We start from the raw sequence: 26,343 nt of genomic DNA, 5'->3' as shown, positions 1-26,343 counted from the left end.
GAACAGCAGACAAGTTGCTTCCTGTGAACCGAGCAGCGACAGAGAAACCCTGTGTAAGGGCAGAGGGTGGAATCCCAGGGAGCCGCACCCGGGAGGGCTGTGGCTGTGGCTGTGGCTGTGGCTGTGGCTGTGGCTGTGTGCCTTCTCGGGTGGCTCCCCAACCCCAAGGCGGGGCACCACGGTTAACAACCATTTCCCACCCTGTAACGCACTGTCTCTACCGAGAAGCCAGGCCGGGGAGCGTGACTCCCGACGGCGATGGCCTCGAGATGGTCTTCGGAATTCGACAGCAGGCACAAGCCAGTGACACCCACGTTCCCTTCCTTTCGGCCCAGGTTTCTGCAGCTTCCCCGACGTTCGCCTTCTCCCACCTGCTTCAGAGTGAAGGGGCAGTCAGTTCGACCACCATAATAAAACACGGCAGACTGGGTGGTTAGAAACAACGGACATTGATTCTCCCACAGTCCTGGAGGCTGGAGGTCTGAGATCCAGGTGTGGGCAGGGCTGGTCCCTCCTGAGGCCTCTCTCCTGGGCTTGGAGACGCCGTCTTCTCCCTGTGTCTTCACAGGGTCGTCCCTCTGTGTGTGTCTGTGTCCTCATCTCCTCCTCTTATGAGATGTCTTAGTTTATTTCAGGCTGCTATCACAGAATACCATAGACTGGGCGGCTTATAAACAACAGACATTGATTCTCCCACAGTCCTGGAGGCTGGAAGTCTGAGATCCAGGTGTGGGCAGGGCTGGTTCCTCCTGAGGCCTCTCTCCTGGGCTTGGAGACGCCGTCTTCTCCCTGTGTCCTCACAGGGTCAACCCTCTGTGTGTGTCCCTGTCCTCGTCTCCTCTTCTTTTTTTCTTTTTTTTTTTTTTTTTGAGACGGAGTCTCGCTCTGTCGCCCAGGCTGGAGTGCAGTGGCTGGATCTCAGCTCACTGCAAGCTCCGCCTCCCAGGTTCCCGCCATTCTCCTGCCTCAGCCTCCCGAGTAGCTGGGACTACAGGCGCCCACCACCTCGCCCGGCTAGTTTTTTTGTATTTTTTAGTAGAGACGGGGTTTCACCGTGTTAGCCACGATGGTCTCGATCTCCTGACCTCGTGATCCGCCCGTCTCGGCCTCCCAAAGTGCTGGGATTACAGGCTTGAGCCACCGCGCCCGGTCTCGTCTCCTCTTCTTATGAGGACACCAGTCCTATTGGATCAGGGCCCACTCCTAGTGACCTCATTTTACCGTCGTCAACTCTACAAAGAAGTAATCTGTAAATACAGCCACATCGTGTGGTCCTAGGACTTTAACGTGTGAATTCGGGAGGGTACCATTCAGCCTGTAACAGACAGAAACTGCACAAAATATACCCTGAGCTAGCTGTTTGCATTAAGGGCTCTCCCTTTTATTTTTGAGACAGGATCCTGCTCTGTCTGTCACCCAGGCTGGAAGTGCAGTGGTGTGAGTTGTTCGGTTCAGTTCAGTTTAGTCAGTACCGTGTCGTTCAGCTCACGGCAGCCTCAAGCTTCCAAATAAAAACTGTCTTAGCATAATCCAATGAGCACCGCTTTTAAATAGTGAATATACAGACGGGCGTGGTGGCTCACCCCTGTAATCCTAGAACGTTCGGAGGCTGAGGCGGGTGGATCACCTGAGGTCAGGAGTTGGAGACCAGCCTGACCAACATGATGAAACCCTGCCTCTACTAAAAATTAAAAAAATACAAAAAAGAAAAATAGCTGGATGTGGTGGTGTATGCCTGTTATCCCAGCTACTTGGGAAGCCGAGGGAGAATCATCTGAACCTGGGAGGCAGATGTCACAGTGAGCTGAGACGGTACCATTGCATTCCAGCTTGGAAAGCAGAGCGAGACTCAGTCTCAAAAGAAAAGAAAGGCCGGGCGCGGTGGCTCAAGCCTGTAATCCCAGCACTTTGGGAGGCCGAGACGGGCGGATCACGAGGTCAGGAGATCGAGACCATCCTGGCTAACACGGTGAAACCCCATCTCTACTAAAAAATACAAAAAAACTAGCCGGGCGAGGTGGCAGGCGCCTGTAGTCCCAGCTACTCGGGAGGCTGAGGCAGGAGAATGGTGTGAACCCGGGAGGTGGAGCTTGCAGTGAGCCGAGATCCGGCCACTGCACTCCAGCCTGGGCGACAGAGGGAGACTCCGTCTCAAAAAAAAAAAAAAAAGGAAAAAAAATAGTGACTGTGGACATACATATTTTTAAAAATTAGTATTTTCACCTAAAGCATAAAGTCATATCCAATATAGGCAAGAGAAGCTGTCCTTAAATTTAACCCATTTTCGAATGCTACACTAACTCTTCTGAGGCAATGGTCCTGCATACATGGAGGCCAAACTCATTTAAAAAAAAAAAAAAAAAAAAAGCCGTATTGAAAAATATCGCATCAGGAGAAAAACACGTAAAATCCCCCTGTGATGGTCTGACCCCGCTCCCTGGGGCCCAGGGCCAAAAAGAGGAACTTTTCCCATCTATTGTCAGTCTGGCCTGTTTCATAACCACCCTGCACCAAGTTCAGTCTGCAAATGACAGATCGCGGCTGAGAGCAGCTCGCTGGGTCTCTGGAGGCTGCTCGTGTCTGTCTCAGGGTGTGGTGCAGGCACAACCAGTGGGGTTTTTTTTTTCCCAGCAGAGCAGAGAGCTGGCCCTGCACTCCTGCCCCTGTGCAAGCACACTGCCATAGGGCAGCCACCTCTGGACCAGGAGGAGGAGCGTCCCCGAGGACCCCCTGCCCAGCTTGACGGCTGCTCGGACAAACACCACAAGACCAGCCTCACCCGGGACGTCTGCCCTCCCTGCGGCCGCCGCTGTAAGTCACGGGGACCTGGGGGTGTTCACAGAGGAGAGGCCGCCCTGCAGAAATACCCCAGCAACAGAGCAGATCCGGGCCAGAGATGCGGTTGAATGGCAGAGAGAGCCCTCAGCTCGGCCTGCCTTTGGGGTGTGTGATTTTTTTAACCCGGGCTCACCAGAGTCCTGCAAAATGACACACACCCTCAAGATAGGGGCCACGCACTCTGCACAAGCTCTCGAGGGTCACAGACAGGGCTGAGGTTGGCCTAGAAAAAGATGGAAAAAGTCCACCTTCTTGAAAATGTGCTCTCCCAGAAATCTTCTTCACACCTGTCTTCTGCTTTTATTTTGCTTTTGTTTTGCGGGGAGGAGACGTTGTTCTTGGTTTTCGCAAATAAAAATAGTTGACGTCAATTGAGTGCACAGGATGCAGCAGCCACTTTTGCAAGGTCTTTATCTCTGGGATTTTCTTTCTTTCTTTTCTTTCTTTCTTTCTCTCTCTTTCTCTTTCTCTCTCTCTTTCTTTCCTTCCTTCCTTTCTTTCATTCCTTCCTTTCTTTCCTTCCTTCCTTTCTTTCCTTCCTTCTTTCCTTCCTTCTTTCCTTTCCTTTTCCTTTATCCTTTCTTTCGACGAAGTCTCGCTCTGTCGCCCAGGCTGGAGTACAGTAGCACGGCGATCTCAGCTCGCTGCAACCTCCCCCTCCCGGATTCAAGTGATTCTCCTGCCTCAGCCTCCTGAGTAGTTGGGGTGACAGGCACTCGCCACCACGCCCGGCTAATTTTTTGTATTTTAGTAGAGATGGGGTTTCACTATGTTGGCCAGGCTGGTCTCGAACTTCCGACCTCAGCTGATCCGCCCGCCTCTGTCTCCCAAAGTGCCTGGGATGACAGGTGTGAGCAACGTGCACCCAGCCTTGTCTCTGGGATTTTCGAAACTTCGTGAGACAGGTGCTATGACGATCGTCCCTGTTTTACCATTAAGGGAAACTGAGGCGAACATGGAGCCGGCGGGGGGGCTGTGTTCAAGACCTACAACCAGAAAGAGGCAGAGGTGGGCGCTGGGTGCTGCTTGTTAGCCTTGAACCACTGCACTGGGGAATTAGTGATGAACGATGCGTGACTGCCTTTGAAATAACCATGCTTCAGCCCAGGGCAGGTGGCATGGGCTCCGTAGGGACCTTTTGCTGGAACTAGGAGTATTCTGTCCCCCAACTGGGACCTCAGCCTGCCTGCCTCTAGTGCTTGAGGCACAACTGTCTTCTATGGCGAGCGATAGAAACTTGAGTCGAGCTAGCTGAAGGCAAGGTGGAAAGTGTCAAATTGGATAATTAGGATTTCTATGAGGACTTCAGGCATGGCTGGATCCAGGAGCTTAAACGGCCATCAGTCTCTCCTCTTTCTCTTTCTCTCTTCCCACGTTTCAGCCCCACTTTTTTCTGCCTCCCTCAGCTGCAGGGTGTGGAATGACTTCAGGAAGACCACCTTCTCTATAGGAATGGAAAGAGGGTCTCTGGTAGTCTGGGGTCCCCATCTTTTCAGAACAGAATCAAAAAGGGGACCCTCACTCTCCTGGCACCCACAAGTCACACCTCTTGAAGGGTTCCGACTGGCCACGTCAGAGACAAATGACCACTGCTTGCAATAATTTTTATGAACAGGGTGACGGACCCCCTAACTGGCCAGGCTTGGGCCACACCCCTCTCTTGGGTGATTGACAGGCTTGGGCCACACCCCCATCTTCAGTGATTGACAGGCTTGGACCACACTCCCCCATCCTCAGTGATTGACAGGCTTGGGCCACACCCCCATCTTCAGTGATTGACAGGCGTGGACCACACTCCCCCATCCTCAGTGATTGACAGGCTTGGACCACACTCCCCCATCTTCGGTGATTGACAGGCTTGGGCCACACCCCCATCTTCAGTGATTGACAGGCGTGGACCACACTCCCCCATCCTCAGTGATTGACAGGCTTAGACCACGCTCCCCCATCCTCAGTGATTGACAGACTTGGACCACACCCTTCTCCTCATTGATTGACAGTCCGAGAGAACCACACAGCCCAGAGCGGGAGTGACCCCGGGAAAAGGGGTGCTGGGTGCACAGTTTCCATGGATGCAGCGGAGAGGTCAGGGCCAGTGGCGAGCTGGACCACAATGGGTCAGAGGGAGGCGTTGGGGCCAACGTCCACACCGCCCCTGCCACCTTCTGTCCATTCCATCACTCATTCACTCTGCATTCTCACAGTGGCATTCATTCATTCACTCCTTTCCTCATTTGCTCCACACATTCCATCACTCATTCACTCTGCATTCTCACAGTGGCATTCATTCATTCACTCATCTCCTCATTTCCTCCACACATTCCATCACTCATTCATTCTGCATTCTCACAGTGGCATTCATTCATTCATTCACTCCTTTCCTCATTTCCTCCACACATTCCATCACTCATTCACTCTGCATTCTCAGAGTGGCATGCATTCATTCATTCACCTCCTCATTTGCTCCACGCATTCCATCACTCATTCACTCTGCATTCTCACAGTAGCATGCATTCATTCACTCATCTCCTCATTTGCTGCACACATTCCATCACTCATTCACTCCGCATTCTCAGGGTGGCTTTCATTCATTCATTCACTCATCTCCTCATTTCCTCCACACATTCCATCACTCATTCACTCTGCATTCTCACAGTGGCATTCATTCATTCATTCATTCATCTCCTCATTTGCTCCACACATTCCATCACTCATTGACTCTGCATTCTCAGGGTGGCATTCATTCATTCATTCACTCATCTCCTCATTTCCTCCACACATTCCATCACTCATTCACTCTGCATTCTCACAGTGGCATTCATTCATTCATTCATTCATTCATCTCCTCATTTGCTGCACACATTCCATCACTCATTCACTCCACATTCTCAGGGTGGCATTCATTCATTCATTCACTCATCTCCTCATTTCCTCCACACATTCCATCACTCATTCACTCTGCATTCTCACAGTGGCATGCATTCATTCATTCATTCATTCATCTCCTCATTTGCTCCACACATTCCATCACTCATTCACTCCGCATTCTCAGGGTGGCATTCATTCATTCATTCACTCATCTCCTCATTTCCTCCACACATTCCATCACTCATTCACTCTGCCTTCTCAGAGTGGCATGCATTCATTCACTCATTTCCTCATTTCCTCCACACATTCCATCACTCATTCACTCTGCATTCTCAGAGTGGCATTCATTCACTCCTTTCCTCATTTCCTCCACACATTCCATCACTCATTCACTCTACAGTCTCACAGTGGCATTCATTCATTCACTCATTTCCTCATTTCCTCCACACATTCCATCACTCATTCACTCTGCATTCTCACAGTGGCATTCATTCATTCACTCATTTCCTCATTTCCTCCACACATTCAATCACTCATTCACTCTGCCTTCTCAGAGTGGCATTCATTCATTCAGTCATTCTTTTCCTCATTTCCTCCACACATTCCATCACTCATTCACTCTGCATTCTCAGAGTGGCATTCATTCATTCATTCATTTCCTTATTTCCTCCACACATTCCATCACTCATTCACTCTACATTCTCAGAGTGGCATTCATTCATTCATTTCCTCATTTGCTCCACACATTCCATCACTCATTCACTCTGCATTCTCAGAGTGGCATTCATTCATTCATTCATCTCCTCATTTGCTCTACACTTGTCAAGAACTAGTGGGCATCACGCATTGACTCTTTCATTCACTCCACTTTTAGGGAGAAAACCCTGCACGTCATTCTTTCATTTATGCATTCACCCATTCGTTTATCAAGCAAGGCCTGTGTGTTATTCATTCATTCCCTCCACATTTGCAGGAATGAATCTCTGGGTGTCATTCATTCATTCCCTCCACATTTCTGGGGAATCCTTATGTGTCATTCTTTCATTCCCTCCACATGTACGGGGAATCCCTGGATGTCGTTCATTCATTCCCTCCACCCTTGCAGGGAATATCTGGGTGTCTTTCATTCATTCTCTCTACATTTGCAGAAGTGAATCCTGGTTGTCATTCATTCATTCCCTCCACATTTGCGGGAATCCCTCGACATCATTCATTCATTCCCACCACATTTGTGGGGAATCCCTGGGTATCATTCATTCATTCTCTCTACATTTTCGGAAGTGAATCCTGGGTGTCATTCATTCATTCCCTCCACATTTGTGAGGAATCCCTGGGTATCATTCATTCATTTTCTCTACATTTTCAGAAGTGAATCCTGGGTGTCATTCATTCATTCCCTCTATATTTGCGGGAGTGAACCCTGATGTCATTCATTCATTCCCTCCACATTTGTGGGAATGAATCTTGGTGTTGTTCATTCATTCTCTCCACATTTGCAGGAGCAAATCTCTGAGTGTTATTCATTCCCTCTCCATTTGTAGGGAATCCTTAGGTGTCATACATTCATTCCCTCCACATTTGTAGGGAATCCCTGGGTATCATTCATTCATTCTCTCTACATTTGTGGAAGTGAATCCTGGGTGTCATTCATTCATTCCCTCCACATTTGTGGGACTGAATTCTGAGTGTCATTCATTCATTCCGTCCACATTTGTGGGGAATCCCTGAGTATCATTCATTCATTCCCTCCACATTTGTGGGAATGAATCTCTGGGTGTCATTCATTCATTCTCTCTACATTTGTGTGGACACCCTGAGTGTTATTCATACATGCACCCATTCATTCCCTCCACAGTCATTGGGAATGTCCTGTGTCACACACACACACACACACACACACACACACACACACACACCCTGCATTGACCAAGACCACCCTGGGTGCACAGCTCTAAGCTAAGGAAAGCAGACCCAAAGGAGTTTGCAGCAGGTATCTGGTGGGGAAGAGAGGGTCTTTATGGAGGCAGGAGCTGTCACCCATGGGCTGGAATGAAATGCAGATTTCCAAGAGGCTCCGGCAGGTCCATGGTGGGCTGATGCCACAAGAAGGAGGGTTGAAGGTGTCACTCAAGACCGCGCTGGGTGCAGACAGGCATGAGGAGCTGCACGGGGAAGAGGAGCCACAGGAGTTAGGGCAAGAGATATCCGTGAGTTGGTCCCACCGCTGTGGAGACACAGCCTGCCGCAGAGCCAGGTGGAACAGCATACCAAGGGAGCTGGTATGATCACGTCGTCTGTGCCTGAGAGCGAGCCGGGGAAACACCACCCCAGCGTGTGAGTTGTGGTCAGTTGGTAGCTTTGCATCCACCCCTTCCCAGCAGGGTGGTTTACAGCAGAAACAGGCAGTGAGATTCCTTGGCTCTTTCTGCCTCTCCAATAATAACTGAGGCAGGTTGAGGAGCTCCTGAGGGGCTCAGCTGTTCGGTAATACCCTGGGCACCCTGTTGAGACCCACTTTTCTTCTTTTTTTTAATTTTTTATTATGATTATTATTATTATTTTTTTGAGACGGAGTTTTGCTCTTCTTGCACAGGCTGGAGAGTGCAATGGCGTGATCTCAGATCACCATAACCTCTGCCTCCCGGGTTCAAGCAATTCTCATGCCTCAGCCTCCCAAGTAGCTGGGATTACAGGCGTGCACCACCACACCCGGCTTATTTTTAGTAGAGACGGGATTTCTCCATGTTGCTCAGGCTGGTCTGGAACTCCCGACCTCAGGCGATCCACACACCTCGACCTCCCAAAGTGCTGGGATTACAGGTGTGAGCCACCGTGCCCGGCCTCCTCTTTTTTTTTTTTTAACCTGTATTCTGACTTGTCCCCAACCCCTGTGAAGAGCAGGTGCAAATGCACCTGCCCAGTAGGCCAGGACCATGCTCCAGCCTCAGGGAGGACCAGGATGATACACCTCAGGTGTCTTCTCCTTGAGGAGCTCTCAGTATGCTGTACGGTCCCTGAAATCCCCTCAGGAGGGCAAGGAGGATGAAACAGGCAGCCAGAGACAGGTGCAGAGTTCAGGCTCAGGGGCACACGTGTGTTTCTGCTCAGATGCACGTATTTGGAGATTAATGCAAAGCAGAGTGTGGCATCTTCTATACGCCCAGAAAACCTAGGGCCTGGGTGCCAAGCACCATGCCCTTGTCACTCATGGGTCAGGTTCCTGACACCCTCTGCACCTCAGTGTCCCCATACGTAGTGCAAAGATGATAAGCACATCTTCCTAGGACGGGGGGCACAAGAAAACATTTGCAGACATTCAATGTGACGTCTGCTCCGGGAACAGGAGATGTCACCCGAGGACTCAAGGACGCTTGGCACTCTCCTTCCCTGTCAACTCCAGGTAGCTAGGAAGGGAGCTGTGTGTGGCCGGGGAAGAGATGGAGGAAATTGAAACAATGCTGGACTTGAGAACCTGGACGCCTTTCACTGTGGCTTCCTGATGGACGCCATGAGGTCACTGGTTAACACAGCAGTGGCCACCGCTTCCCCTCCACTCACACCCAGCCGAGGTCAGATTGGCCATAGTGGCCACAGGCAGGGAAGGCTTGCACAGTGAGCCCCAGACACCCCGGTGAGGACCTGAGGGATGAGGAGGCCAGGCTGGCTACAGCCCCAGTGACCGCTGCGTCCCCCAAAAGCGGAAGCTCGGCCCTGGGGCTGCCCTGCCCTGGGGAAAAAGGGTCACCCTGGCCGTGGCTTGGGCTGTCTGGGAGACCGGAAAACCCAAGCAAAAAAAGGGTGGAGCATTAAGAATGCAGGAACATTCAGGACTCAGGGCGGGCAGGGAGTCAGCCAGGAGGGTGTGGTGGAAGGCCAGCTCAGACACGGGGAGTAAAACAGAAATGTAAGGGATGTGTCCTTCCTGCTTCAAGAGACAATCGTTTCTTATTGAGATTATACTTTACATCACGGAAAACTCACCGTTTTAAAGCGAATAAATGGAGGACATCTAGGACATTCACAGTGCTGGGCAACATCCACGTCTGTCTATTTCCACCACTTTGTCATTCCCCCAAAAGGCAACACCCCTTTAGGGGGAAATTCAATTCCCATTTCCCCATCCCCAGCGCCAGCCATGATCATCTCCTTTCTCTCTATATGGATCAGCGTGTTCTGGGCATTTTATTGAAATGGAATCCTACAGCACGTGGCCTTCTGTGTCTGGCTTCTCTTCCTGAGCGTCATGTCTTCAAAGTTCATCCACAGTGTAGAGAGCCTTGTTCCTTCGGTCAGAGCCTTGTTCCTTTTCATGGCTGTATACTATTCCACTGTGTGGCTGTGGGCTCTTGTTGTGTTTATCTCTCTGTCTGTTGATGGACGCTTGAGCCGTTTCCACCTTTCGGCTGTCGCGAAGAGTGCTGCAGGGAACGTTCATACGTAAGTTTGTATCAGTGCAACCATTTTTTGTTGTTGTTTCTGAGACAGAGTTTCACTCTTTTCACCCAGGCTGGAGTGCAATGGCACGATCTCGGCTCACTGCAACCTCCGCCTCCTGGGTTCAAGCGATTCTCCTGCCTCAGCCTCCCGAGTAGCTGGGATGACAGGTGCCTGCCACCACGCCCGGCTAGTTTTGTATTTTTAGTAGAGATGGGGTTTCACCGTGTTGGCCAGACTGATCTGGAACTCCTGGCCTCAGGTGTTCCAGCCGCCTCAGTCTCCCAAAGTGCTGGGATTACAGGTGTGAGCCACCACACCCGGCCTCACCCGTTTTTATATAAGATATTTTGTGATGCTACCCTCACCAAAACGACATACAGAAAAAATGTGTTATACATATAATTACATATACATTATATATACACATAATGTGATCTATAAAATATGTCATATATAATTTTATATATGCTATGTTCAATATGTCACATATATGTATAAATAATATATAACATATAAGTAATACTATACAATATATTATAATTATTAAATATGCATACTATATAACATGTTTAATTTATATAATTTGTAAATAAATTATTCTATATAAATATCATACATAAAAACATCTGATCTGTAATATATAATTTATATATTATATTACTTTATAGGATTATGTATATTATTTAAATATTCTTAAATTTATGTATCCATGTAGCCTTAATTACAATATAAAAGAGAAACAAAAGTAAATAAAATGTTAATTAGGTAATATTTAAATTAATGTGTACACATTTGGCCATAATTTACAGGAAGACGTCATTAAGGGGCCAGGTGCAGTGGCTCACACCTGTAATCCTAGCATTTTGGGTGGCCAAGGCAAGGGGATTGCCTGACCTCAGGAGTTTGAGGCCAGCCTGGGCAACAGGGTAAAATGTCCATCTTTACTAAAAGACAAAAATTTAGCTGGGCTTGGTGGCACCCACCTGCGGTTCCAGCTACTCAGGAGGCTGAGGCACAAGAATTGCTTGAACCCCAGAGGTGAAGGTTTGCAGTGAACAGCCACAATGCCACTGCACTCCAGCCTGGGTGACCCAGTGAGAATCTGCCTTCAAAAGAAGAAATAAGACATTATTAAGGGCTGGGTGCAGTGGCTCCGACCTGTAACCCCGACACTTTTGGAAACTGAGGCAGGAGAATTTCTGGAGTCTAGGAGTTGGGGACCAGCCTGAGCAACCAAGTGCAATCTTGTCTCTAAAAAAAAAAAAAAAAAAAGACATTATTACATCATTAAGGAATCAGATGTTTGCTTAACAAATTCTCCACCTGTCTTTATTTGTCTCCAGCTTTTACCTATAGGAGGGGAATCGGTGCATGACAGGGTTAACCATTTGAGAACCCACCAGGTGATTTTCAGAGTCAATCTGCAAACACGCAGGACTCGAACAGGACACGGAAGATTCTAGTTTTTGCTCAGAAAGGTGCCCCAGCTACCGCTTCTTTTTTTTTTTTTTTTTTTTTTTTTTTTTTTTTTTAACAGGGTTTTGCTCTGTGGCTGAGGCTGGAGTGCAGCGGTGCAATCTCAGCTCACTGCAACCTCCACCTCCCTGGTTCCAGCAATTCTCCTGTCTCAGCCTCCCGAGTAGCTGGAATGACAGGCACCTGCCACCACGCCCAGCTAATGTTTTTTTGTATTTTTAGAAGAGACGGGGGTTTCACCACGTTGACCAGGCTGGTCTCAAACTCCTGACCTCGTAATCCGCCCGCCTCAGGCTCCCAAAGTGCTGGGATGACAGGCGTGAGCCACTGCGCCCGGCCTGTTTTGTGAATTTCTTGTGCTGTGGGGTAGCCTAGGATGGGTCCTGCTTTGAAATCTTTTAAAATATCCTTTTCTGTTGACCTGAGAACCTCCCTCAGGTCACAAAGAGAACAAAGACACGAGTGTCTGTCGATGATCACTGGTACCCTGGGATCCTTTTACCTTTCACAGGAGAGAGACTGAAACTGGCTCACACCGTGGGGAGATACGTATACTGGATGCTTGTCACAGCTGAGGGTTCCCGTCATTGAGGGTTTGGATCCAGGGAACAAGAGAAAAACACGCTCCTTTGTGTTCAAAGATGAAAATCTTCCCTGGGTTTAGGGGAACCCAGCTTTAGGTCTATGAGGGCCCAGCTTTGGGTTTAAAGGAGCTCAGCTTTGGGTTTAAGGGGAGCCCAGGTTTGGGTTTAAAGGAGCTCAGCTTTGGGTTTGGGAGAACTCAGATTTGTGGTTAAGGAAAGCCCAGCTGTAGGTTTAAAGGAGCTCAGCTTTGAGTTTTAGGGGAGCCCAGCTTTGGGTTTAGGGGAGCCCAGCTTTGAGTTTAAAGGAGCTCAGCTTTGGGTTTAGGGGGAGCCCAGCTTTGGGTTTAGGGGGAGCCCAGCTTTGGGTTTAAGGGAGCCCAGCTTTGGGTTTAGGAGAACTCAGATTTGTGGTTAAGGAAAGCCCAGCTGTACATTTAAAGGAGCTCAGCTTTGGGTTTAAGGGAGCCCAGCTTTGGGTTTAGGGGGAGCCCAGCTTTGGGTTTAGGGGGAGCCCAGCTTTGGGTTTAGGGGGAGCCCAGCTTTGGGTTTAGGAGAACTCAGATTTGTGGTTAAGGAAAGCCCAGCTGTACATTTAAAGGAGCTCAGCTTTGGGTTTAAGGGAGCCCAGCTTTGGGTTTAGGGGGAGCCCAGCTTTGGGTTTAGGGGGAGCCCAGCTTTGGGTTTAGGGGGAGCCCAGCTTTGGGTTTAGGAGAACTCAGATTTGTGGTTAAGGAAAGCCCAGCTGTACATTTAAAGGAGCTCAGCTTTGGGTTTAAGGGAGCCCAGCTCTGTGGTTAAGGGAGCTTAGCTTTGGGTTTAAAGGAGCCCAGCTTTGGGTTTAAAGGAGCTCAGCTTTGGGTTTAGGCGAGCCCAGCTTTGGGTTTAGGGGAGCCCAGCTTTGGGTTTAAAGGAGCTCAGCTTTGGGTTTAAGGGAGTCCACCTTTGGGTTTAGGGGAGTCCAGCTTTGGGTTTAAGGGAGTCCAGCTTTGGGTTTAGGGGAGCCCAGCTTTGGGTTTAAGGGAGTCCAGCTTTGGGTTTAAAGGAGCTCAGCTTTGGGTTTAAGGGAGCCCACCTTTGGGTTTAGGGGAGTCCAGCTTTGGGTTTAAGGGAGTCCAGCTTTGGGTTTAGGGGAGCCCAGCTTTGGGTTTAGGGGAGTCCAGCTTTGGGTTTAAAGGAGCCCAGCTTTGGGTTTGGGGGAGTCCAGCTTTGGGTTTGGGGGAGCCCAGCTTTGGGTTTAAAGGAGTCCAGCTTTGGGTTTAGGGGAGTCCAGCTTTGGGTTTAAAGGAGCCCAGCTTTGGGTTTAGGGGAGTCCAGCTTTGGGTTTGGGGGAGCCCAGCTTTGGGTTTAGGGGAGCCCAGCTTTGGGTTTAAAGGAGCCCAGCTTTGGGTTTAGGGGAGTCCAGCTTTGGGTTTAAGGGAGTCCAGCTTTGGGTTTAGGGGAGCCCACCTTTGGGTTTAGGGGAGTCCAGCTTTGGGTTTAGGGGAGCCCAGCTTTGGGTTTAAGGGAGCCCAGCTTTGGGTTTAGGGGAGCCCAGCTTTGGGTTTAGGGGAGTCCAGCTTTGGGTTTGGGGGAGCCCAGCTTTGGGTTTAGGGGAACCCTGCTTTGGGTTTGGGGGAGCCCAGCTTTGGGTTTAGGGGAGCCCAGCTTTGGGTTTAAAGGAGCCCAGCTTTGGGTTTAGGGGAGTCCAGCTTTGGGTTTGGGGGAGCCCAGCTTTGGGTTTAGGGGAACCCTGCTTTGGGTTTGGGGGAGCCCAGCTTTGGGTTTAGAGGAACCCTGCTTTGGGTTTAAAGGAGCCCAGCTTTGGGTTTAAGGGAGCCCAGCTTTGGGTTTAGGGGAGTCCAGCTTTGGGTTTAAGGGAGCCCAGCTTTGGGTTTAAGGGAGCCCAGCTTTGGGTTTAAAGGAGCTCAGCTTTGGGTTTAAGGGAGTCCACCTTTGGGTTTAGGGGAGCCCAGCTTTGGGTTTAAAGGAGCTCAGCTTTGGGTTTAAGGGAGCCCAGCTTTGGGTTTAGGGGAGCCCAGCTTTGGGTTTAAGGGAGCCCAGCTTTGGGTTTAGGGGAGTCCAGCTTTGGGTTTAAGGGAGCCCAGCTTTGGGTTTAGGGGAGTCCAGCTTTGGGTTTAGGGGAGTCCAGCTTTGGGTTTAGGGGAGCCCAGCTTTGGGTTTAAGGGAGCCCAGCTTCGGGTTTAGGGGAGCCCAGCTTTGGGTTTAAGGGAGTCCAGCTTTGGGTTTAGGGGAGTCCAGCTTTGGGTTTAGGGGAGCCCAGCTTTGGGTTTAGGGGAGTCCAGCTTTGGGTTTAGGGGAGTCCAGCTTTGGGTTTAAAGGAGCCCAGCTTTGGGTTTAAGGGAGCCCAGCTTTGGGAGTCCAGCTTTGGGTTTAAGGGAGCCCAGCTTTGGGTTTAGGGGAGCCCAGCTTTGGGTTTAAAGGAGCCCAGCTTTGGGTTTAAGGGAGCCCAGCTTTGGGTTTAGGGGAGCCCAGCTTTGGGTTTAAGGGAGCCCAGCTTTGGGTTTAGGGGAGTCCAGCTTTGGGTTTAGGGGAGCCCAGCTTTGGGTTTAAAGGAGCCCAGCTTTGGGTTTAAGGGAGCCCAGCTTTGGGTTTAGGGGAGTCCAGCTTTGGGTTTAAGGGAGCCCAGCTTTGGGTTTAGGGGAGTCCAGCTTTGGGTTTAAAGGAGCTCAGCTTTGGGTTTAAGGGAGCCCAGCTTTGGGTTTAGGGGAGCCCAGCTTTGGGTTTAAGGGAGCCCAGCTTTGGGTTTAGGGGAGTCCAGCTTTGGGTTTAAGGGAGCCCAGCTTTGGGTTTAGGGGAGTCCAGCTTTGGGTTTAGGGGAGTCCAGCTTTGGGTTTAGGGGAGCCCAGCTTTGGGTTTAAGGGAGCCCAGCTTCGGGTTTAGGGGAGCCCAGCTTTGGGTTTAAGGGAGTCCAGCTTTGGGTTTAGGGGAGTCCAGCTTTGGGTTTAGGGGAGCCCAGCTTTGGGTTTAGGGGAGTCCAGCTTTGGGTTTAGGGGAGTCCAGCTTTGGGTTTAAAGGAGCCCAGCTTTGGGTTTAAGGGAGCCCAGCTTTGGGAGTCCAGCTTTGGGTTTAAGGGAGCCCAGCTTTGGGTTTAGGGGAGCCCAGCTTTGGGTTTAAAGGAGCCCAGCTTTGGGTTTAAGGGAGCCCAGCTTTGGGTTTAGGGGAGCCCAGCTTTGGGTTTAAGGGAGCCCAGCTTTGGGTTTAGGGGAGTCCAGCTTTGGGTTTAGGGGAGCCCAGCTTTGGGTTTAAAGGAGCCCAGCTTTGGGTTTAAGGGAGCCCAGCTTTGGGTTTAGGGGAGTCCAGCTTTGGGTTTAAGGGAGCCCAGCTTTGGGTTTAGGGGAGTCCAGCTTTGGGTTTAGGGGAGTCCAGCTTTGGGTTTAAGGGAGCCCAGCTTTGGGTTTAAGGGAGCCCAGCTTTGGGTTTAAAGGAGCTCAGCTTTGGGTTTAAGGGAGTCCACCTTTGGGTTTAGGGGAGCCCAGCTTTGGGTTTAAAGGAGCTCAGCTTTGGGTTTAAGGGAGCCCAGCTTTGGGTTTAGGGGAGCCCAGCTTTGGGTTTAAGGGAGCCCAGATTTGGGTTTAGGGGAGTCCAGCTTTGGGTTTAAGGGAGCCCAGCTTTGGGTTTAGGGGAGTCCAGCTTTGGGTTTAGGGGAGTCCAGCTTTGCGTCTAAGGGAGGCTCTCTTTGGTTCTTAAAGGAACCTCTTTTTGAGTCTGAGGGAGGGCAGCTTTGGGTTTTAAGAAAGGCCTGCTTTGGATCTAAGGGAGCCCCGCTTCGACTTCAGACAGGAACAAGATAGTTGAGACCGTCTCGGTTTCACCTCCGGGGGTCTTTCTCTTTGGCTGCTCCGCTGGGCACACGGCTGGAAACAGGGTGAGTAAAATCCACCTCATTACAATTAAACTATCATGAGGCAAGTCGGCGTCAATTAACCCTGAGCAACGGTCTTTAAACAGAGAACGGCTGTTAGGAAGTGGAGCCTGCAAACCTTCCTGTCACCTGTCTCTCATCTGTTCAACAAATGTGTCTGCCGTAACCCCCGGTAACCATTGGCACTGCGGCTCGGTAATGGCAGAAGTGCTTAAATTTCAGAAGACGTGCTATTTGCACCTTCTTTTGCAGCAGGGAAGGGCCCACACGTCAACAACTGGGTTTTTTCATTTTTTGTTTTTTTTTCACTGAAGGGCATTTCATGTTAATTAGCTTAATTCCACGTACAGTGGCTTCCTGCTTTCCAGAGCGAGGTAGATTTTGCAGCTGCTGTTCAGACATCCCCACCCAGAGAGGTGTGTGCGCGGTAAAGTACTTGGAAACTTTAAAAAAACAGCCGTCGTGCACGCGCGCACACACACACGTACACACACACATTAATTTTGTTTTAAAAAGAGCTACTCGTGTTTCTCAGAATCCGCGCTCTGGCCCGTGGTGAAGCCGTGTGTCATACACTCTGAGAATGAGATACAGAAATCAGAGAAACGCGGTCGCTGCCTTTGCAGAGAACACAGCTCAAAATCGTCACGGGCGTCCACGGAGGGCAGCATGCAAATCTCGCTGGGCAAACTGTCTGTTTGGTTGGGTTATGCAATAGAGGAAAATCAACACAGAGCGACAGAGCTCAGAGCATTTCCTACGCGTTTTTGTGCTTAGCTACGAGGATTCTTGCCTTGTGATCTGAGGCTGAGGCAGGCAGGTCCTCTCTTCCCCCGACGCCTGCCAGCTGCCGGTTCACTGGGGTTGGCAGCTCACTTTCAAGTCAGTAGAACACAGAGTTCGTTCAGAGGCAGGTGTTATCACAGTAACAGAGGTCACTGGGTCTACAAAGATGGGGAACTTTGAGGGTGCGAGGGATGGAAGCTGGGCTCCCCTAAACCCAAAGCTGTACTCTCCTAATCCCAAAACTGAGTTCTCCTAAACCCAAAGCTGTACTCTCCTAATCCCAAAACTGAGTTCTCCTAAACCCAAAGCTGTACTCTCCTAATCCCAAAACTGAGTTCTCCTAAACCCAAAGCTGTACTCTCCTAATCCCAAAGCTGAGCTCCCCTAAACCCAAAACTGGGATCCCTTAAATCCAAAGCTGGACTCTCCTAATCCCAAAGCTGGGCTCCCCTAAACCCAAAGTTTGAGGAAAATGTGACTACATGGCCGGGCATGGTGGCTCACGCCTGTGATCGCAGCACTTTGGGAGGTCGAGGCAGGTGGATCACCTGAGGTCGGGAGTTTGAGACCAGCCTGACCAACATGGAGAAACCCAGTCTCTACTAAAAATAACAAAACTTAGCCAGGCATGGTGGCAGGTGCCTGTCAGCTACTCTGGAGGCTGAGGCAGGAGAATGACTTGAACCCGGGAAGTGGAGGTTGCAGGGAGCCAAGATGGCACCGTTGCCCTCCAGCCTGGACCACAGAGCAAGATTCAGTCTCAAGAAAAAAAAAAAAAAAGAAAAGAAAATCTGATTCCAGGCTGCACAGTGACCTCAAAGTCAGAGGGTGCAGGGACTCTCTTGTGACCAGCCTTCAGTGAGAGTTCCGGTATTTCATCCGTTGGCATCTCTAGATCTTAGTCATCTCCAGACCCGTCGCCTAACACGTCTCAGCGGTATTCATTTGCAATCCCCCGATGAGTTACGACGTGGAGTGATTTTTCGTAGGCGAATGTACCACCTGCAAAGCACCTTTGGTGAGGAGGCCCATGTTTAAATGCGGCCGTTTGTTTTCCAGTGGTTGAGTCTGAAGAGGTTTTTTTGGCACATTTTGCATACTGGTTCTTTGTTTTACAAAAAAAGTTCTTTATTTTAATTTTTATTATACTTTAAGTTCTGGGATACATGTGCAGAACGTGCAGGTTTGTTGCACAGGTGTACACGTGCCATGATGGTTTGCAGCACCTGTCAACCTGCCATCTACATTAGGAGTTTCTCCTAATGCTCTCCCTCCCCTAGCCCCCCAACCCCCGACAGGCCCCAGTGTGTGATGTTCCCCTCCCTGCATTCTCATTGTTCGACTCCCACTTATGAGTGAGAACACGCGGTGTTTGGTTCTCTGTTCCTCTCTTAGTTTCTGAAAATGATAGTTTCCAGCTTCATCCATGTCCCTGCAAAGGACATGAACTCACCCTTTTTTTTTTTTTTTTTTTTCGTTTGAGACAGGGCCTTGCTCTGTCAACCAAGCTGGGGAGGGGGGGCGGCTGTGGTACAACAATCGCTCACTGCAGCCTCAACCTCCGGGCCTCAAGAGAGGCCCTGTCTCAGTTCCCTGTGTAGCTGGGACTCCAGGTGTACACCACCATGTCCAGCTAATATTTTTAAATTGTTTGTGTAGACAAGCTCTTGCTTTTTTTTTTTTTTTTTTTTTTTTTTAAGATGGAGTCTCACTCTGTCACCCAGGCTGGAGTGCAGTGGTGCAGTCTCGGCTCACTGCAACCTCGGCCTCCTGGGTTCAAGCAATTCTCCTGCCTCAGCCTCCTGAGAAGCTGGGATAACAGGCGCCCACCACCATGCCCAGCTCATTTTTGTATTTTTAATGGAGACGAGGTTTCTCCATGTTAACCAAACTGGTCTCCAGCTCCTGACCTCATGATCCACCGCCTTGGCCTCCCAAAGTGCTGGGATTACGGGCATGAGCCAGTGCACCTGACCACATACTGGTTACAGATATGTGTTTTGAAAATATCTTCTCCATGCCTGTGACTTCTCGTTCCATTCACAGTGTCTTTTGCAGACCAGACGTTTTTGCCTTTATTATTATTATTATTATTATTATTATTATTATTATTATTATTATTTTTGAGACAGAGTCTCACTCTGTCGCTCAGGCTAGAGTGCAGTGGTGCAATCTCCGCTCACTGCAACCTCTCCCTCCAGGGTTCAAGTGATTTTCCTGCCTCAGCCTCCCAAGGAGCTCGGCCTACAGGCACATGGCACCATACCTGGCTAATTTTTATATTTTTAGTAGAGACAGGGTTTCACCATGTTGGCCAGGCTGGTCTTGAACTCCTGACCTCAGGTGATCTGCCCGCCTTGGCCTCCCAAAGTGCTGGGATGACAGGCGTGAGCCACTGCACCCGGCTGAGACCAGACATTTTTAACCCGAACAAAGTCCAACTTTTCAATCATTTCTTTCCCAGTTGCTGCCTTTGTTGTGGTGCCTAAAAAGTCATCACCACCAGATCTGAGATCAATTAGATTCTCTTCTCTACTATCTTCTAGAAGTTTTCTAGTTTTGCGTTTTATATTGAGGTCTGTTAGCAGATGCCTGTAATCCCAACACTTTGAGAGGCCAAGGGGGGCGGATCATTGGAGCCCAGGTGAGATGGCACCGCGGCACTCCAGCCTGGGTGACCATGTGAAACTCTGTCTCAACAACCAAAAAAAGGACAGTGGTGTATTCACTAAAAGACACCTAGATTTAAGCATAGGGAACCTAGAAATAAAACCGCACAAATATAATCAGTTCCTGTGACGTATACATATTTATGAGCATCCCATTAACAAGACAGAGTCAAAAGGCCCAGCAGATAAATGTCTAACAAAGTCATGTCCCAAAAAGGACACCTGTGGTCAATCAATGTAGAAACATGCCAGCCTGTCTGGGCACAGGGGTTTGTGCCTGTCATCCCAGCACTTTGGGAGGTCAAGGCAGGCAGATTAGCTGAGGTCAGGAGTTCGAGACCAGCCTGGCCAACATGGTGAAATCCCGTCTCTATTAAAAATACAAGAATTGGCCGGGTACGGTGGCTTACACCTGTAATCCCAGCACTTTGGGAGGCCGAGGCGAGCGGGTCACAAGGTCAGGAGATGGAGACCACCCTGGCTAACACGGTGAAACTCTGTCTCTACTAAAAATACAAAAAAACTAGCCGGACGTGGTGGCGCGCGCCTGTAGTCCCAGCTACTCGGAGGCTGAGGCAGGAGAATGGCGTGAACCTGGGAGGCGGAGCTTGCAATGAGCTGAGATCGCACCACTGCACTCCAGCCTGGGCGACACAGTGAGGCTCCATCTCAAAAAATAATAATAATAATAATTACAAGAATTAGCTGGTGTGGTGGAGCACACCTGTAATCCCAGCTACTCATGAGGCTGAGGTGGGAGTATTGCTTGAACCCAGGAGGTGCAAGCTTCTGTGAGCCAAGGTCGTGCCACTGCACTCCAGCCCGGGTGACAGAGGGAAACTCTGACTCAGCCAAAAAAAAAAAAAAAAAGAAAGAAACATGTCAACCTCTGTGGCTGTGATGAAAATATAAGTTGAAACTTCTCACCCTTCAGGCAAATTGCTGTCACCCTTGTTGATGAGGGTATGAGAATGAGTGTTGCCCTTGTCTATTAGCCGCAAGCACCTATTGGTGCAATTTACTGGGGTACTATTTGGTGATACTGCCTCTGTTTCTATCTTCTGGAAGGAATTATAGAGAGTCAATATAATTTCTTCCTTAAATGTTGGGGAAAATGCATCAGTAAACCCATCGGGGCCTGGAGCCTTTTGTTTGGGAAGGTTATTAAATTATTGATTCAATTTCTTTAAGAGATATAGGCTTACTCAGATTGGCTATTTCTTGTTGTGTGAGTTGTCAGATTTTGTCCTTTTGTGCTTTTCATCTAGGTGATCGATTTTATGGGCGCAGAATTGTGTATAATATTTCTTTATGAGCTTTTGAATGTCCGTGGGATCTGTAGTGATGTCTCCTCTTTCATTTGCAGTATTAGTAACTTGTGTTCTCACTCTTTGTTGTTGTTGTTAACCTGGCCAGAAGCTTATTAGTCTCACTGATTGTTACTTCAAAGAACAAGCCTATGGTTTTGTTGGGTTTTTTTTGCCTATTGACTTGCTGTTTTCAATTCCACTGATTTCTGTCCTCTATGGATTTCCTGTTTTCAAATTCATTGATTTATACTCTAATCCATTATTTATGATTTCTTTCTTTCTTCTTCCATTAGATTTAATTTGCTCTTCTTTTTCTAGTTCCTTGAGGTGGAAACTTAAATCGTTGATTTTAGATCTTACTTCCTTTCTAATACAGGCATTCAATTTAAAATATGCACACCCTTCACATCAGCCGTTCTTCTCCTAGAAATCTATCCTAGAAAATGTTCTCACAGGTATGCACAAAAATACTTACAGAGGGCCGGGTGCGGTGGCTCAAGCCTGTAATCCCAGCACTTTGGGAGGCTGAGGCGGGTGGATCACGAGGTCAGGAGATCGAGACCATCCTGGCTAACATGGTGAAACCCCGTCTCTACTAAAAATACAAAAAAAAAACTAGCCGGGCGTGGTGGCGGGCGCCTGTAGTCCCAGCTACTCGGAGGCTGAGGCGGGAGAATGGCGTGAACCCGGGAGGCGGAGCTTGCAGTGAGCCGAGATCGCGCCACTGCACTCCAGCCTGGGCGACAGAGCGAGACTCCGTCTCAAAAAAAAAAAACAAAAACAAACAAACAAAAAATACTTACAGAGGAGTGTGTGTAAGCACAGGCTGAAGCAGAATTGATCCATCCAAATCCCCTCACTGTGGGGCATATGGTTAGAGACACCACAAGACATTCACAAAGGTGGTGACGGGTGTATGTCCTACTAGAAAAATAAAACTCACCTGTGTCTGGAAGGAGGCTCCACCGCAGAGGAGCTCCCAGAGGTTATTTCTGAAGGGGAGTGGGACCTGGAGGGGAAAGATATGAAGACAAACATGAATACAGAGCTCTCTATTTCCCTTTATTCTTTTACTCATAACAAGGGTGTGTGTGTTCTGTAATTGGAAGGTCTAAACATTAAACCAAAGTTGAAAACTCAGTGGTGGTTGGAAGTTCAGAAGAGGTTGCATCTGCTTCTGTGGGTGAGGGGACTTGGGAACATGCCTGGAAGGGGTGGTATGAACCCTGGTTTTATTAGGATAAGTTGCAGTTCAGTGGAGAGGGACCACCGGAAAGGCAGACAGCAGGGGGCGGGAGGCTTCTGGTATGCTCCATGATAGTCTTTGCACCCTGAGCCCACCACATAGCCTCTCTGTTTCCTTAGCCCCTGCTATCTATGGTCACATAAAAAGATACCTGTGCCAGGCGCAGTGGCTCACACCTGCAATCCCAGCACTTTGGGAGGCCGAGGAGGGCAGATCATGAGGTCAGGAGTTCAAGATTAGCCTGGCCAACATGCTGAAACCCCATCTCTATTAAAAATACAAAAATTAGCCAGGCGTGGTGGCAGGTGTCTGTAATCCCAGCTACTCAGGAGGCTGAGGCAGGAGAATCGCTTGAACCCGGGAGGCAGAGGTTGCAGTGAGCCAAGATCGCACCACTGCGCTCCAGCCTGGGCAACAGAGTGAGACTCTGTCTCATAAATAAATAAATAAATAAATAAATAATACCTGTGTCACTTCAGCTTCCCATAATGAAAACCTCCAATTTCTTCCTACTTCCTCCCTCCCAAAAGCACCTGTCTATCACCCTATAACCTCTCTGCAATCTCTTATTTACAGTCTGCCTTCTGCAATCTCTCTCGTTTATGGGATCCCTGTTTGCAAAAGGTATGTTGGTAATAATTTCTGCTTCCCTGCTGTGCCTACACACACACACACACACACACACACACACACACACACGCCTGCAAGTGCCATTTTCATTTTAAAAGCATTGGTGTCCGTCATACAGAGAAATGCGTAGGATTGGAAACAGGAGATACCAAAGGAAGGTTCCAGAGGAGTCAAGACCTTCTCTTTGTCATTGCTTCTGGCCACAGCTCTGATGTCTGACCCCACTCCAGCCCAGGGACCAAGAGATGTTTTAGCCCATGTTCCTTATGTCTTCCCGTAGACCAGGTCTCCTCCTCTATGATGGAGTGGGAGGTCCATGATGGCAAGACAATGAGGGGCACGTGCAGGCATTTTAAGGAATCGTTCTTCATCCACAGCTAGTCACTAACCATGATGAGACCACTGTCCCTTTCCGTGACACCAGCTCCTTGCTAGGACCATCTCCCTGGGGTCCTTTCTCTCCCTGAAAGTCTCTTGCAGGCATTCTTTGGAAAGTACTCCTGGGCTCTGTGTGTTTTGTTGAAGCCTGTTCTTGTCACACAGTTGCTTGAGGGCAGGTTTCTCAGCCTCAGCACTGCTGACATTTCACGCCAGATCATCCTCCGTGGTGGGGCCATCCTGTGTACTGTGGGGTGTTGAGCAATGTCCCTGGAATCTACCCACCAGATGCCAGGAGCATCTTCCCAATTATCATACCTAAATCATTCACATTTGCAAACCATTGAATGGATAGATAATTGATGCATAGATAAATAATTGATAGATGATTGATGAACACATATATGTCATTGTTAGATAACTGATACACAGATGATAAATAGATGTAATTAATAGATAATCGGTTGGTAGGTAATTGATATGGATAGATGACAGATCCGTAGAAAGATGATTGATTCATAATTGATACATGATAGATATGATTGCTAGATAGATAAGTGATAGAAGACAGATAGATGATTGATAGATAATTGATATAGATATAGATCATTGGTTGCAAGATGATTAGCTGATTGATAGATAATTGATATAGACAGACAATAGATCATAGATGGATGACAGGGGATTGATAGACAAATGGATTCATGGATAGATAGATGGTGAATTTCTTTTTTTTTTTTTTGGGGGGATGGAATCTCACTCTGTCACCCAGGCTGGAGTGCAGTGGCACGATCTCAGCTTATTGCAACCTCTGCCTCCCGGGTTCAAGCAATTCTCCTGCTTCAACTTCCCAAGTAGCTGGGATTACAGGTGGCCGCCAACACGCCTGTCTAAGTTTTGTATTTTTAGTAGAGATGGGGCTTCACCGTGTTGGCCAAGCTGGTCTCAAACTCCTGACCTCAGGTGATCCACCCACCTCAGCCTCCCAAAGTGCTGAGATTACAGGCGTGAGCCACTGCACCAGGCCAATGGTGAATTTCTTATGCTCAGGCCAGGTTGTCAACCTCAGCACTGTAGATATTTGAGGCTGGATGGTTATCTGTGATGGGGCCCTCTAGTGCATGGTAGGGTGTTGAGCGCCAACCCTGAGCTCCACCCACCAGATCCTAGTAGCATCCTTCCTTAAGTTGTGACGACCAGAGATGTCTCCTACATTTCCAACTATTCTTGAGGGTGGGGGAAGCCTTTTAGGTGACCCTTGTTCTTCTAGACCTGGCATTGGTCACCCTCAGCTACCTCTCAAACATCTACATGACCCATTATATTTCTTTTTTTTTTTTTTTTTTTTTTTGAGACGAAGTCTCGCTCTGTCTCCCAGGCTGGCGTGCAGTGGCACGACCTCGGCAGACTGCAAGCTCCGCCTCCCTGGTTCATGCCATTCTCCTGCCTCAGCCTCCTGAGTAGCTGGGACTACAGGCACCCACCACCACGCCCGGCTAATTTTTGTTGCCGTTGTCGTTGTTGTATTTTTAGTAGAGACAGGGTTTCACCGTGTTAGCCAGGATGGTCTTGATCTCCTGACCTAGTGATCCACCTGCCTCGGCCTCCCAAAATGCTGGGATTACAGGTGTGATCCTCTGCGCCTGGCCGACCCATTATTTTTCTAAATCGGTATCAAGGACTCTTCCTCAAACACGTCTGGGTGCACTAACAGTGACCCTGACACCACATTGTAAAATCCTGAACAACCTGGTCATGGGAGATGTCCCAAACCTGGATTCTTCCCATTCACCTAAATACTGATCCATCCATCTACTCATCCACCCACCCACTCACTCATCCATTCACAAATGCACCCACCATTCATCCACCCTTCCACCCACCCATCTACCCATCCCCATGCATTCATCATCCATCCACCCACCCATCCATCCATCTACCCATCCACCTACTCATCTATACATCCTCCCATCCATCTACCCATCAACCCATCAATTCATCCACCCACACATCCATTCACCTAAATACTGATCCATCTATCCACCTACCCAACCACTCACCCATTCACAAACCCACCCACCATCTATCCATCCACTCATCCATCTACCCATCCCCATCCATTCATCATCCATCCAACCACCCATCCACCCTCTCATCCATCTATCCACCCACCCATCCACCCACCCACTCACTCATCCATTCACAAATGCACCCACCATTCATCCACCCTTCCACCTACGCATCTACCCATCCCCATCCATTCATCCATCCACCCACCCATCCACCCTCTCATCCATCTATCCACCCATCCATCCATCCACCCATCCACCTACTCATCTATACATCTTCCCATCCATCTACCCATCAACCCATCAATTCATCCACCCACACATCCATTCACCTAAATACTGATCCATCCTTCCACCCATCCACCCACCCAACCACTCACCCATTCACAAACCCACCCACCATCTATCCATCCACCCATCCATCTACCCATCCCCATCCATTCATCATCCATCCAACCACCCATCCACCCTCTCATCCATCTATCCACCCACCCATCCACCCACCCACTCACTCATCCATTCACAAATGCACCCACCATTCATCCACCCTTCCACCCACCCATCCATCTACCCATCCCCATCCATTCATCATCCATCCCCCACCCATCCAACCACTCATCCATCTATCCACCCATCCATCCATCCACCCATACACCTACTCATCTATACATCTTCCCATCCATCTACCCATCAACCCATCAATTCATCCACCCACACATCCATTCACCTAAATATTGATCCATCCATCCACCCATGCACCCACCTACCCACCCACCATTCATCCACACATTCACCCTCCCACCCACCCACCCACCCTTCCATGCACTCCATCCATCCAACCATCCATCCATCCACCCATCCATCTGCCCACCCAGGCACTCATCCATTCAGCCACGCATCCATCCATTCATCCATCCATCCACCCACCTATGTATCCATTCATCCACTCATCTATGCATGTACCCATCCATCCACCCACCCATCCATGCATGTATTCACCCATCTACCCATCCATCCACTCTCGTCTCTGTCTTCATCTTCCCATGCCTTCTCTGTGTCTGTGCCTAAATTTCTCTTTCTCCTGAGGACACCAGTGAATTCTATTAGGGCCTCTCCCTACTCTATTATGACCGCATTTTTGACTTCAGGAATGGCATAGACACAGACTCTATTTCTAAGTAAGAAATGGC

General features: G+C 49.2%; 1 protein-coding gene across 2 annotated transcripts in view; it reads left to right on the top strand.

Moving 5' to 3' along the window:
• Positions 1-26,343, top strand: part of LOC720406 (P2Y receptor family member 8) — a 72,612-nt gene that overhangs the window by 35,414 nt on the left and 10,855 nt on the right. The window contains exon 2 of one of the 2 annotated variants that reach the window (XM_028842023.2): positions 2,635-2,811. The gene's annotated coding sequence lies outside the window, so the exon portion shown is untranslated. Of the gene's footprint in view, positions 1-2,631; positions 2,812-26,343 lie in introns of both variants that reach the window. The other variant, XM_028842024.2, reaches the window with a different exon arrangement.

This window comes from Macaca mulatta, chromosome Y, assembly GCF_049350105.2.
Source record: "Macaca mulatta isolate MMU2019108-1 chromosome Y, T2T-MMU8v2.0, whole genome shotgun sequence".
NCBI classification, from domain to species: Eukaryota; Metazoa; Chordata; class Mammalia; order Primates; family Cercopithecidae; genus Macaca; species Macaca mulatta.
The sequence above is the reverse complement of the archived record's forward strand: the minus strand, read 5'-3'. Positions and strand labels throughout refer to the sequence as shown.